Raw genomic sequence first — 14,416 nt, forward strand, 5'->3', positions numbered from 1 at the left:
AGTTGGCAGACCTGACAGCAAATAATAAATAGACCCAAACTTGTGGGTGTCCAAAGCAACATCTGGTATTTCCTTGTACATGTGAGCCATTGTGTCATGTTCTTTTCTTGGCTTAACATATACATCAATGGCATCCTCATGCTCTTCTGGGACATTTATCAGCTTTGCCCACTCAGCCAGTGAAGATTGGTACCTGGTACCCTTTGTCATCCAAACAATTTTACCAATAGGGTAAAAGTGTGCTGTGGAGTAAAACTGGATGATCAACTCATCATTCCATTTTGTCAGATTCTGACCAACAAATGCATCAACTCCTGTTAATCTGAAACTCTCATGAACTCCTAGGAAATGATCTTCATTACTGTCAATGAATTTCCAGTCGACCCATCTGATGTCACTTACTATTGGCTTCTTGTCAAGCAGCACAGTCTCATAGAAGTCTTGTTGGTCCTTTCTGTGGAACCTATAATCAACAGTTGTCCTTCTTCTTATGGCATATGGGTCACTTTGCCTCCATAGCCTGAGACCTACATCCTTTCTGAGCTTCTTGTTTTCAGCCACTGGATGGGTGTCATCATGGTCAAGAATCTTGGGCTACAACTTCCTAAGCACTTGCCCTTCTTCTTCTTCTTCTTCTTCCACTTTAGGCACTGGGGCCTTGTTCTTCTCAGCTGCTGGAATGGTCCTAGTGGATCTCTTGGGGGCTTGAGCAGTAGCCATGGGGCCAGACATGGGCTTTGAAGGAGCAACCCCTGATCTTATTGCATCTCCCACTAGCTTCTGAGATTTTGCAGGAGGTGCATCTTGATCTTCTTCCTCATCTAGGTCTTTGATCATAGAAGATCTCCCAATAACTCTAGCCATTGTCTTCTTGACTCTCTTCTTCCTCTTCTTGCCCTCACTAGCCTCTTTTGGTTCAAGTGTGAACTCCATGGTTTCTTGGGTTGAGGCTCTGGCTTTGGACATGGGAAATGTTCCAGCAGGAGCTTTCTGCTTCATCCCTGGCTTGGTGTTGGCAGCAGTGCGAAACTCTTTCTTGACCACTTTCTTCCTGGAAGTGACATCCTCATCAACCTTGAAGTCCTCATCCTCAGAATTTGATGTCTTCTTCTTCCCCTTCCTAATTGCAGCTTTGGGAAGATTGCTGGGAGTGCTTCTGCTCCCATCATCATATCTGCTCTTAGAGGGAGTAGTGCCCTCACTCATCTGAACCTGTTCCTCAGACTGATTCTGGATGTCACTGTTGTCAGACATGGTGAAAGCTGAAGGCTGACCCTGTGAATAAATGTAGATTAGATAGAGTGGATGACCAACACAAAGTGCAGAGATTTTGTAGAAAAAATGAGCCAAAAACTTAGTTTTAGTTTTCTACAGAAGTCATTTCGGAGCTACCGATTTGTTGAACTCAGTGGCACCGAAGCAAATTTCCGAGTCTAAACATGTGAAATCGGTCAGACCGAGTCACAATTTGGTGACTCCGAGACAGCTAGGGTTTCACAAAGTTCTAAACTCGGTCACACCGATTTGCACGATTCGGTCAGACCGAAGCTCACAAGTGCTATGGCCTAGGCCAAATCGGTGAAAGGATTTATACAACTCGGCCGGTCCGAGATGAATTCAGCAGAAACCTAACCCTAAATTTTTGAATCAAAACTAATCTAATGGAAGTTTTTGCTGGATAGAATAATATCAAACGTGGCAAGAATCATGGCATTGTCTTCATGCTAAGAATTGGAGTGAGAAAGCACAAAGGATCAAACTCATACCCTAACTTGGCGATGAGCTTGCTATGACAACAACGGCGGAGGAGAATCTATTGACGGCGGCGGGGACCAGCGGCAGGGGGTCTCTCACGACGGAGGCGACGATCCAGAGACCTCGAGTCGGCAGGACTGGACATCTCGGGCGAAGAGTTTTGGAGGAATTTCCAAAAATTTGACCCGTGGGTATATATATCCAGACCCTATCGGTGTGATCGAGTGGAACAACTCGGTGGCACCGAGATGCAGAATTGCAAGCGGTTACTCCAACTCGATGAGACCTAAGTGTTCAAATTGGTTGCACCGAGATTGAAACCTACATCAACTTAATGAACTCGGTGTGACCAAAAGGAATTAATCGGTCAGATCGAGATACATCAAGAGGTTTTGGAAGTTTAAGTCTATGACGAATCGCTGGCTCCGAGTGCTCATCACCCAGAGGGTTCGAATCTGACTTAGATCAAACTTTGTGATGTAGCATGAATAGAGTTTGAAACGAGAAAAGCATAGATAGGTAGAGAGAGTACTTAGGCATTCTTATCCATCCATTCGAAAAAAGAAAAGACCAAACAATCAAAACAACAAATGGATGTCCTTGATTGGAGAAAATTATGCAACGAACATGCTCACACAATAAGATAGCAAATGAAATATGTGGCAAAGCATGCACAAACACTCTAGCTTCTATCAAACAAATGGCGATGACTAGGTCATCTGTATATGAGTATATTGACTTATGAGTCAAATGAGAACATTTTACATAGGTCATAATCATCGTTTAAGCACAAGTGGGGTTACAACTTTTACATAAAGCATTGTTGTGTTCACACCATTAGAGTTGCTTTAGCTCAATTCTTAAAGTAAAGCTCCCCCTAGATGTGATATCCCCTTTTGGGTTTTGTCGATGATGACTTCATGTGGATGTTGAAGATGTGGATTCTCAATGTTGATGTAGATCATTTGGAGCAATCCATTGGAGTGAATTGCTCTTTCAATACCTACATGCGTTAGTCCCACAAGGAACAAGCAAGGATATCCATAGACATAGAGTGAAGTACACATAAGATAATGTCCATGAAAGCATTAGGTTACCTTGTCCCTTGACTTACTAACAAGAGGATTTGTGACTCCTTGAACTAGTGCAAGATGTGGAAGTGGATGCACTTGTCCTTGCCAAAATGAATATGAGTGAAATATGTTGGCGGAGTCACCCTCAATAACTCTCTAGTTCTTCTTCTTTTGGATCCACATCATCTTGACGAGAATCCTTGGGTTTGTAGATGTACTTGATGAAGTAGAACTTGAGGTAGACTTGGGAACCCACTTGACCAAGGCCTTTGGAGCTTCTTCAAATGCATCAATCTCCTCTTGAAGCTTGTCCTTGCCTTTTAGCTTGTGGTCTTGTGGTGGAAGATGATCTTGAGCTTGTGTCCCCTTGAAGGAAGTAGGATCATACTTCTCCTGTTGAGGAACAAACTTTGTCTTCGGGTATTGATCTTCTTCCCACTCAACTCCATAGGCATTGAACTTTCATTCAAAACCAACACCATGATTCTTCCGATGTCTTCCTTGCTTGCGTACAATTTTCCCAAATTGCTTGCTTTTGGCAAGGCTCTTGTAAACACCTTTCTCTATAATTCCCTTCAATAAGCTATTCTCTTGCTCAAGTGTAACTTGGTTAAGAGAATCATTAGTGGAATCAAGAGAACTACTAGAAGTAACAATATTGGATTTAGCATGATTATTGTTACTACTAGAAGAAGAATCTTTCTTACTCTTGTTGCTAGATTTTACTTCTGGCATGTAGTAGACAAGTGTAAATGCTTGGCAATGTAAGAAGAACTTTTCTTTCGAATATCATCATTGATGGATTTTAAGAACCCATGTTCTTACTCTAGGTTGAGCTTCTCGAAGCGTAGCTTCTCATGAGTTTTTAAAAGTTCTCGATGATCTTCTAAAGTAGTTTCATGAGCTAACTTAAGAGTGTTTAGTTCTTTAGTTGAACACTCAATCTCCTTCTTATCATTTTTATTCGTTTCATCTTGATTAGCATGATTAATAACAATTTCATCATAGTTTTCATCACTAGCATTGTGAACAAGTAACTCATCATCACCTAGCAAATCATCGTCATCACTATTGAAATTAATATACTCGGGGTGTGATACCTTGGGGCCTTTAGCCAGGAAGCATCTTCCAATTCCTTCATTTGGTGAGTCAGATATGTTGTAGGAGTTGGTTGACACAAGTGCAAGACCGGCAACACCTTCATCTTGAGTATATTCGGAGTCGGAGTGATAACTTCTCTCGGAGTGGTGGTCGGAGTCAGAACCGAATACCCATTCACCAACATGAGCTTGATGTCTTTGTTTTGTGTAGCTCTTTCATGACTTGTCCTTCCTTTCTGAATCCTTGCTTCTGCAAGAGGTTCTTCATTCATAACGATCATCTCTACTCCTTCTCTCTCTTGGAGGTGATTCTTCTGATCTACTTCTTCTTTTAGTTGAGTATTCTCTTCTTTTGTAGGGAGCCGTACACTCCGGAGTAGTGTCTGGGCCTTCCACAATTATAGCAATTTCGCTCACGACTAGAAGATCTTGTCATGGTAGGATCTTGACTTGGAGCTTCTCTCTTTGCTTCTGCTCTTGTAGAATTTGTTGAAGTTCTTCACCATTAAGCTCAATTCCTCATTGAAGACTTGTTTTTCACTTGATGTTGCAGGAGCATCACACGAGGCTTTCTATGAACCACTAGACTTGTGTGAAGCTCTTCTTTGTCCTTGAGTGACATCTCATGAGCAACAATTCTTCCAATGACTTTCGTTGGCTTGAGATCTTTGTAATTGGGCATCATTTGGATCAATGCGCATACATTATCATATTTTCCATCCAAGGCTCTTAGGATATTCTTGATGATGAATCTGTCAGTCATCTCTTCACTTCCTAAGCCGGCAATCTCATTTGTGATGAGAGCAAGCCTAGAGTACATTTCAACGACCCCTTCACCATCCTTCATTTTGAACATTTCAAGTTGGCTTTGAAGCATATCCAACTTGGATTCCTTGAAGGACTTGGTACCTTCGTGCATATCAATCAAAGTATCCCAAATTTCCATTGCATTCTCAAGATGGCTGATTTTGTTGAATTTTTCGGGGCACAATCCATTGAAGAGGATATTGCAAGCTTGAGCATTGTTTTGTAGCATCTTGAACTCTTCCGCAGTTGCTTCACGATTTGGTTCTCTCCCATCGAAGAATCACCTTGCAAACCAATACACACAATAGCCCAAATGGCGGGGTTATGTCCAAAAATATGCATTTTCATCTTATGCTTCCAGCTAGAAAAATTAGTACCATCAAAGTAAGGACCTCTATGGAGGTAATTTCCCTCGCTAGACGCCATAATCTCGTAGGTTGTGAAATCAAGGCAAATGGAGACTAGAGCTCTGATACCACTTGTAGGATCGAATGTATGTCTAGAGGGGGTGATGAAACTACTTGACCAAATAAAAATCTAGCCTTTTCCCAATTTTAAGTCTTGGTAGATTTTAGCAACTTAGCTCTAGTCAAGCAAACAACCTACACATGCAATTCTAAGAGTATAGCAGTGTTTGGAAACGCAGCATGCAATTTCAAAAATTTCCTATGCTCACACAAGATCTATCTAGGAGGTGCATAGAAATGAGAGGGGGAGAGTGTGTCCACGTACCCTCGTAGAACGAAAGCGGAAGCATTTGCTCAACGTGGTTGATGTAGTCAAAGGTCTTCTTGTTCCGACTGATCGAGCACCGAACGTATGACACCTCCGAGTCCTACACACGTTTAGCGTGATGACATCCCTCGATCTCTTGCTCCAGCAGAGGGTCGAAGGAGTAGATGAGTTCCGTCAGCATGATGGCCTGGTGACAGTGATGGTGATGTGATCCACGCAGGGCTTTGCCTAAGCACCGTGAGAATATGACCGAAGGCGTAAACTGTGGAGGGGGCGCTGCACACAGCTAAGAGTAATTCTTGTATCTCCTAGGGGAGCCCCCCTTATATAAAGGAGGGAGAGGGGAGGATGCCGGCCTAGGGTGTGCCAAGTGGGGAGGAATCCCACTTGGACTCCTAGTCCTATTTGCCCCCCCCCTTCCTTTTACCAGAGGGGGGAAAGGGGGGAGCAGAGGGAGTAGGAGAAGGAAAGGGGGGTGGCGCCCCTTCCCTAGTCGAATTCGGCCTCCTCCCTTGTACCGGTGGGTTCTGTTAACCCCTCCGGTACTCCGGTACGTACCCGATACACTCCAGAACCCTTCCGGTGTCCGAATACCACCTTCCAATATATCAATCTTTACCTCTCGACTATTACAAGACTCCTCGTCATGTCCGTGATCTCATCCGAGACTCCGAACAATCTTCGGTCACCAAAACACATAACTCATATAATACATATCGTCAACGAACGTTAAGCGTGCGGACCCTATGGGTTCGAGAACTATGTAGACATGACCAAGACAACCTCTCCGGTCAATAACCGATAGCGGAACCTGGATGCTCATATTGGTTCCCACATATTCTACGAAGATCTTTATTGGTCAAACCGCAATGTCATCATACATTATTCCCTTTGTCGTCGGTATGTTACTTGCCCGAGATTTGATCGCCGGTATCTTCATAACTAGTTCATTCTCGTTACTGGGAAGTCTCATTACTTGTTTCGTAATGCATCATCTCGCAAATAACTCATTAGTTATATTGCTTGCAAGGCTTCATATGATGTGCATTACCGAGAGGGCCCAGAGATACCTCTCCGATACTCGGAGTGACAAATCCTAATCTCTATCTATGCCAACCCAACAAACACGCAGAGATACCTGTCGAGCATCTTTATAATCACCCAGTTACATTGTGGCGTATGATAGCACATAAGGCATTCCTCCAGTGTCCGGGAGTTGCATAATCTCATAGTCGGAGGAATATGTATTTGACATGAAGAAAGCAGTAGCAATAAAACTGAACGATCATTATGCTAAGCTAAAGGATGGGTCTTTTCCATCACATCATTCTCCTAATGATGTGATCATGTTCATCAAATGAAAACACATGTCCATGGCTAGGAAACTTAACCATCTTTGATCAACGAGCTAGTTAAGTAGAGGCATACTAGGGACACGGTGTTTTGTCTATGTATTCACACATGTATCAAGTTTCCAGTTAATACAATTCTAGCATGAATAATAAACATCTATCATGAAATAAGGAAATATAAAATAACAACTTTCTCATTGCCTCTAGGGCATATGTCCTTTAGTCTCCCATTTGCACTAGAGTTAATAATCTAGTTTACATCGCCATGTGATTTAATAACTATAGTTCACATCTTTATGTGATTAACACCCATAGTTCACATCACCACGTGACCAACACCCAAAAGGTTTTAGTAGAGTCAATAATCTAGTTCACATTGCTATGCTATTAACACCCAAATAGTATTTAGTTCTGATCATGTTTTGCTTGTGAGAGAGGTTTAGTCCATGGGCCTGGCATATTCAGAGCCGTATGTATTTTGCAAATTTTCTATGTCTACAATGCTCTGCATGGAGCTACTCTAGCTAATTGCTCCCACTTTAAATATGTATCCAGATTGAGACTCGGAGTCATCCGGATCGGTGTAAAAGCTTGCATCGACGTAACTCTTTACGGTGAACTCTTTATCACCTCCATAACCGAGAAATATTTCCTTAGTCCTCTTAGGTAACTAAGGATATTTTGACCTCTATCCAGTGATTCACTCCTGGATCATTATCGTACCCCCTTGCCAAATTCATAGCAAGGCACACAATTGGTCTGGTACATAGCATAACATACTTTATAGAACCTATGACTGAGACATAGGGAATGACTTTCATTCTCTTCCGATCTTCTGTTGTGGTCGGGCTTTGAGTCTTACTGAACTTTACACCATGTAATACAGGCAAGGACTCCTTCACCGAGGTCTTTCTTTGAAAAACTCCTTTCAAACTCTCCTTTATGCTTTCCAGAAAATTCTACATCATTTTTGATCAACAATATTTCATTCACATATACTTATCAGAAAGGCTATAGTGCTCCCACTCACTTTCTTGTAAATCTAGGCTTCACCGCAAGTCTGTATAAAAACTATATGCTTGGATCAACTCATCACAGCGTATATTCCAACTCCGAGATGCTTGCACCAGTCCATAGATGGATCACTGGAGCTTGCACATTTTGTTAGCACCTTTAGGATTGACAAAACCTTCTGGTTGCATCATATATAACTCCTTCTTAATAAATCCATTAAGGAATGCAGTTTTGATGTCCATTTGCCAGATTTCATAAAATGTGGCAATTCCTAACATGATTCGGACAGACTTAAGCATCGATACGAGTGAGAAAATCTCATCGTAGTCAACACCTTGAACTTGTCAAAAACCTTTTGCAACAATTCGAGCTTTGTAGATAGAAACACAACCATCACCGTCCGTCTTCCTCTTGAAGATCCATTTATTTTCTATGGCTTGCTGATCATCGAGCAAGTCAACCAAAGTCCACATTTTGTTATCATACACGGATCCTATCTCAGATTTTATGGCCTCAAGCCATTTCTCGGAATCTGGGCTCATCATAGCTCCTTCATAGTTTGTAGGTTCGTCATGGTCAAGTAACATGACCTCTAGAATAGGATTACCGTACCACTCTGATGCGGATCGTGCTATGTTTGATCTACGAGGTTCTGTAGCAACCTGATCTAAAGTTTCATGATCTTTATCATTATCTTCCTCTCCGGTTGGTGTAGGCATCACGGGAACAGATTTCCTGGATGAGCTACTTTCCAAATTGAGAGTAGGTACAATTACCTCATCAAGTTCTACTTCCCTCCCACTCACTTCTTTCAAGAGAAACTCCTTATCTAGAAAAGTTCCATTCGTGTCAACAAAGATCTTGCCTTCAGATCTGTGGTAGAAGGTGTACCCAGTTATTTCCTTAGGGTATCCTATGAAGACACACTTCTCCGAGTTGGGTTCAAGCTTATCAGGCTGAAGCCTTTTGACATAAGAATTGCATCCCCACGCTTTAAGAAATGACGGCTTAGGTTTGTTGCCAAACCACAATTCATACGATGTCAGCTCAACAGATTTTAACGGTTCCCTGTTTAACGTGAATGCAACTGTCTCTAATGCATAACCCCAAAACAATAGTGGTAAATCGGTAAGAGACATCATATATCGCACCATATCTAATAAAGTGTGGTTACGACGTTTGGACACACCATTACGCTATGGTGTTCCAGCTGGCGTGAGTTGTGAAACTATTCCACATTGTTTTAAATGAAAGCCAAACTCGTAACTCAAATATTCACCTCCACAATCAGATCACAGAAACTTTATTTTCTTGTTATGATGATTCTCCACTTCGCTCTGAAATTATTTGAACTTTTCAAATGTTTCAGACTTATGTTTCATTAAGTAGATATACCCATATCTGCTCAAATCATGTGTGAAGGTCAGAAAATAACGATACCCGCCATGAGCTTTAACATTCATCAGACAGCATACATCGATATGTATTATTTCCCATAAGTCATTAGCTTGCTCCATGGTTCCGGAGAACGGAGATTTAGTCATCTTGCCCATAAGGCATGATTCGCAAGTATTAAATGATTCATAATCAAGTGATTCCAAAAGTCCATCTGCATGGAGTTTCTTCATGCGCTTTACACCTATATGACCCAAACGGCAGTGCCACAAATAAGTTGCACTATCATTATCAACTTTCCATCTTTTGGCATCAATATTATGAATATGTTTATCACTACGATCGATATTCAATAAACAATTAACTTTGTGTGTATGACGATAGAAGGTTTTATTCATGTAAACAGAATAATAATTATTCTCTATCTTAAATCAATAACCGTGTTGCAATAAACATGATCTAATCATATTCGTGCTCAATGCAAACATCACTAATCCTTAAAGTATGGGGAGTGTGCGATGATGATCATATCAATCTTGGAACCACTTCCAACACACATCGTCACTTCACCCTCAACTAGTCTTTATTGATTCTGCAACACCTGTTTCGACTTACTAATCCTAGTAATCGAACAAGCACCAAATACCAAGGGGCTACTACAAGCACTAGTAAGGTACACATCAATAATATGTATATCAAATATACCTTTGTTCACTTTGCCATCCTTCTTATCTGCCAAATATTTGGGGTAGTTCTGCTTCGAGTGACCATTTCCTTTGCAGTAGGAGCACTCAGTTTCAGGCTTAGGTCCAACTTTGGGCTTCTTCACGGGAGTGACAACTTGCTTGCCATTCTTATTGAAGTTCCCTTTCTTTCCCTTTGCCCTTTTCTTGAAACTAGTGGTCTTGTTTAATCATCAACACTTGATGCTTTTTCTTGATTTCTACCTTCGTTGATTTCAGTATCATGAAGAGCTAGGGAATTGCTTTCGTCATCCCTTGCATATTATAGTTCATCACGAAGTTCCAGTAACTTGGTGATGGTGTCTAGAGAACTCTGTCAATCAATATCTTATCTGGAAGATTAAATCCCACTTGATTCAAGAGATTGTAGTACCCAGACATTCTGAGCACATGCTCACTAGCTGAGCTATTCTCCTACATCTTTTAGGCAAAGTACTTGTCGGAGGTCTCATACCTCTCGATACGGGCATGAGTCTGAAGTACCAATTTCAGCTCTTGGAACATCTTATATGCTTTGTGGTGTTCAAAATGTTTTTGAAGTCCCGGTTCTAAGCCGTAAAGCATGGTACACTAAACTATCAAGTAGTCATCATATTGAGCTTGCCAAATGCTCATAACGTCTGCATCTGCTCCTACAATAGGTCTGTCACCTAGTGGTGCATCAAGGACATAATTCTTCTGTGCAGCAATGAGGATAAACCTCAGATCACAAACCCAATCCGCATCATTGCTACTATCATCTTTCAACTTAGTTTTCTCTAGGAAAATATCAAAAACATAGGGGAGCTACAACGCGAGCTATTGTCCTACAACATAATTTGCAAATACTATCAGGACTAAGTTCGTAATAAGTTGAAGTTCAATTAATCATATTACTTAAGAACTCCCACTTAGATAGACATCCCTCAAGTCATCTAAATGATATGTGATCAAAATCAACTAAACCATGTCCGATCATCACGTGATATGGAGTAGTCATCAATGGTGAACATCTCTATGTTGATCGTATCCACTGTATGATTCCCGTTCGACCTTTCGGTCTCCAGTGTTCTGAGGCCATATCTGTATATGCTAGGCTCGTCAAGTTTAACCCAATTATTCTGCATGTGCAAAACTGGCTTGTACCCATTGTATTTGAACATAGAACTTATCACACCCGATCATCACGTGGTGTCTCAGCACGAAGAACGTTCGCAACGGTGCATACTCGGGGAGAACACTTATACCTTGAAATTTTAGTAAGGGATCATCTTATAATGCTACCGCCGTACTAAGCGAAATAAGATGCACAAAGATAAACATCACATGCACTCAAAATATGTCACATGATATGGCCATCATCATCTTGTGCTTTACATCTCCATCACCAAAGCAACGTCATGATCTCCATCATCACTGGCTTGACACCTTGATCTCCATCATCACTGGCTTGATACCTTGGTCTCCATCATAGCGTCGTGGTCGTCTCGCCAACTATTGCTTCTACGACTATTGCTACCACTTAGTGATAAAGTAAAGTAATTACATGGCGTATGTATTTCATATAATAAAGTGACAACCATATGGCTCCTGCCAGTTGCCAACAACTTTTACAAAACATGATCATCTCATACAACAACGTATATCACATCATGTCTTGACCATATCACATCACAACATGCCCTGCAAAAACAATTAGACATCCTCTACTTTGTTGTTGCAGGTTTTACGTGGCTTCTACGCGGTTCTAGCAAGAACCGTACTTACATACGACACACAAACCACAACGGTGATTTTATCAAGTTTGCTATTTTATACTTCACAAGGACCAGCCACAGTCAAATTCGATTCAACTAAAGTTCGAGAAACAGACACCTGCCAGCCACCTTTATGCAAAACTAGTTGCATGTCTATCGGTGGAACCAGTCTCATGAACGTGGTCATGTAAGGTCGGTCCAGGCCGCTTCATCCAACAATACCGTCGAATCAAAATAAGACATTGGTGGTAAGCAGTATGAAGATCACCACCCACAACTCTTTGTGTTCTACTCGTGCATATCATCTATGCATAGACCTGGCTTGGATGCCACTATTTGGAAACATAGCATGCAATTTCATAAATTTCCTATGCTCATGCAAGATCTATCTTGGAGGTGCATATAAATGAGAGGGGGACAGTGTGTCCACCTACCCTCGTAGACCGAAAGCGGAAGCGTTTGCTCAACGCGGTTGATGTAGCTGAATGTATGACACCTCCGAGTTCCACACACGTTTAGCGCGATGACATCCCTCGAGCTCTTAATCCAGAAGAGGGTCGAAGGAGTAGATGAGTTCCGTCAGCACGAGGTGTGGTGACGGTGATGGTGATGTGATCCGTGTAGGGCTTCGCCTAAGCACCGCGAGAATATGATCGGAGGCGTAAACTATGGAGGGGGGCGCCGCTCATAGCTAAGAGCAGCGGAATGTAAATCATTGCATATGAAGGTAAAGGGGAGGAGTTTGGAGGGAGGAATTGCAATGTAGACACGGAGATTTTGGGCGTGGTTCCGATAGGTTGTGCTATCGTACATCCACATTGATGGAGACTTAAACCCACGAAGGGTAATGGTTGCGCGAGTCCACGGAGGGCTCCACCCACGAAGGGTCCATGAAGAAGAAACCTTGTCTATCCCACCATAGCCATCGCCCACAAAGGACTTGCCTCACTTGAGTAGTCTTACCAAAGTAGACGATCTCCTTGCCCTTACAAACTCCTTGTTTCAACTCCACAATCTTGACGGAGGCTCCCAAGTGACACCTAACCAATCTCGGAGACACCACTCTCCAAAAGGTAATAGATGGTGTGTTGATGATGAACTCCTTGCTCTTGTGCTTCAAATGATAGTCTCCCCAACACTGAACTCTCTCTCACATATTTGGCTATGGTGGAAAGATGATTTGAGTGGAAAGCAACTTGGGAAAGGCTAGAGATGAAGATTCTTGTGGTTGGATTGGAATGTATTGGTCTCAACACATGAGTAGGTGGTTCTCTCTCAGAAAATGAGCAGTGGAAGTGTAGGCATGTTCTGATGGCTCTCAAATGGAGAACAGGGTGGAGGGGTATATATAGCCTCCACACAAAATCTAACAGTTACACACAATTTACCAAACTTGGTGGGATCGAATAGTGAAACTTGGTGAGACCGACTTGGTTCAAAATGTGAATGTTAGGCTTTTCGGTGGGACCAACATCATCAAATTGGTGAGACCGATGCACTACGGTTAGGGCAAAACCTCATCTCGGTGAGACCGATCACATGAACTCGGTGAGACCGATTTCAGTAATAAGCAAACAGAGACTTGGTCAGGCAAACTCGGTGGGACCAATCGCTCATCTTGGTTAGACCGAAACGTTACGAAAAGGAAACAGAGAGTTTGCACTGTGAACTCGGTGGGACCGATCTCTCATTTTCGGTGACACCGAAATGTTATGAAGGGAAATAGAGAGTTTGTCATCCCATCTCGGTGAGACCCAGATCCCTATCGGTAAGACCGAATTGATTAGGGTTTGTGGATATGGCTATGTCAAGTGAACTCGATGGCACCGGATAGATCAAATCGGTGGGGCCGAGTTTGAATTTTGGTTTAGGACATATGTGGAAATGAGAAAGTGGTTGAGTGCTTTTGGAGCATATCACTAAGCATTTTGAGAAAGCGAGCCATTAAGCAACACCTCATCCCCTTTTAATAGTATTGGCTTTCCTATGGACTCAATGTGATCTTGGATCACTAAAATGAAAATGTAGAGTCTTGAGCTTTTGCCAATATGTGTCCTTAGCATTTTGAGGGGACCATATCTCTAGTCCATGCCATACCAACCATTGAACTTTCTGAAATATTGATCTTTAAAGAATGTTAGTTCAATGAGCTATATGTTGTTATGAATTACCAAAACCACCCGGGGATTAGTTGCACTTTCAATATATCATGACATGCATTTGGAAATACAAGTGAGGCCTTTAGCTAACCAATTAAATGTGTCTGTTAACGAATATCAGTATCATATCAAAATTATATTTGAACAACTAAGCTTTCTAATTATGAGTGTTGTGTTGTTTAGCTTGAAGGGTGGAGTACTGCTAGTACGATAGAAAGCACCTACACAGATCATAGTAGAGTAGATAAAAGGGGAAAACCCTAAGCATCAAGAGTAAAATCAGGAAAGTGGAACTAGCTGGACCATATGGGCTTGTATTGCCGGTACGACAAGAAAGAGCTACATAAGAACAAAACAATGCCATGGCCCGCCCAGCCCTTGTCCAATATACAAATGAGTGCAGGTAAATTTGTACCAAAATTTGGGATCCCCTGTAGTCTAAGGCATCTAGGCCACCCAATATTTTAACTGTAGCTCCACCGGTGTGTGGCACACATTCTTTTCGAAACGAATATAGGAACACTAGGTGACCAATTAAACATTCTCT

General features: G+C 41.9%; 1 pseudogene; it reads right to left on the minus strand.

Annotated features, from left to right (window-relative positions):
• The window catches only part of LOC123090080 (uncharacterized), a 36,397-nt pseudogene extending 35,464 nt beyond the window's left edge, over positions 1 to 933 (minus strand).
• Positions 934 to 14,416: the final 13,483 nt, after the last annotated feature.

Source organism: Triticum aestivum, chromosome 4B, assembly GCF_018294505.1.
Source record: "Triticum aestivum cultivar Chinese Spring chromosome 4B, IWGSC CS RefSeq v2.1, whole genome shotgun sequence".
Taxonomy (NCBI): Eukaryota; Viridiplantae; Streptophyta; class Magnoliopsida; order Poales; family Poaceae; genus Triticum; species Triticum aestivum.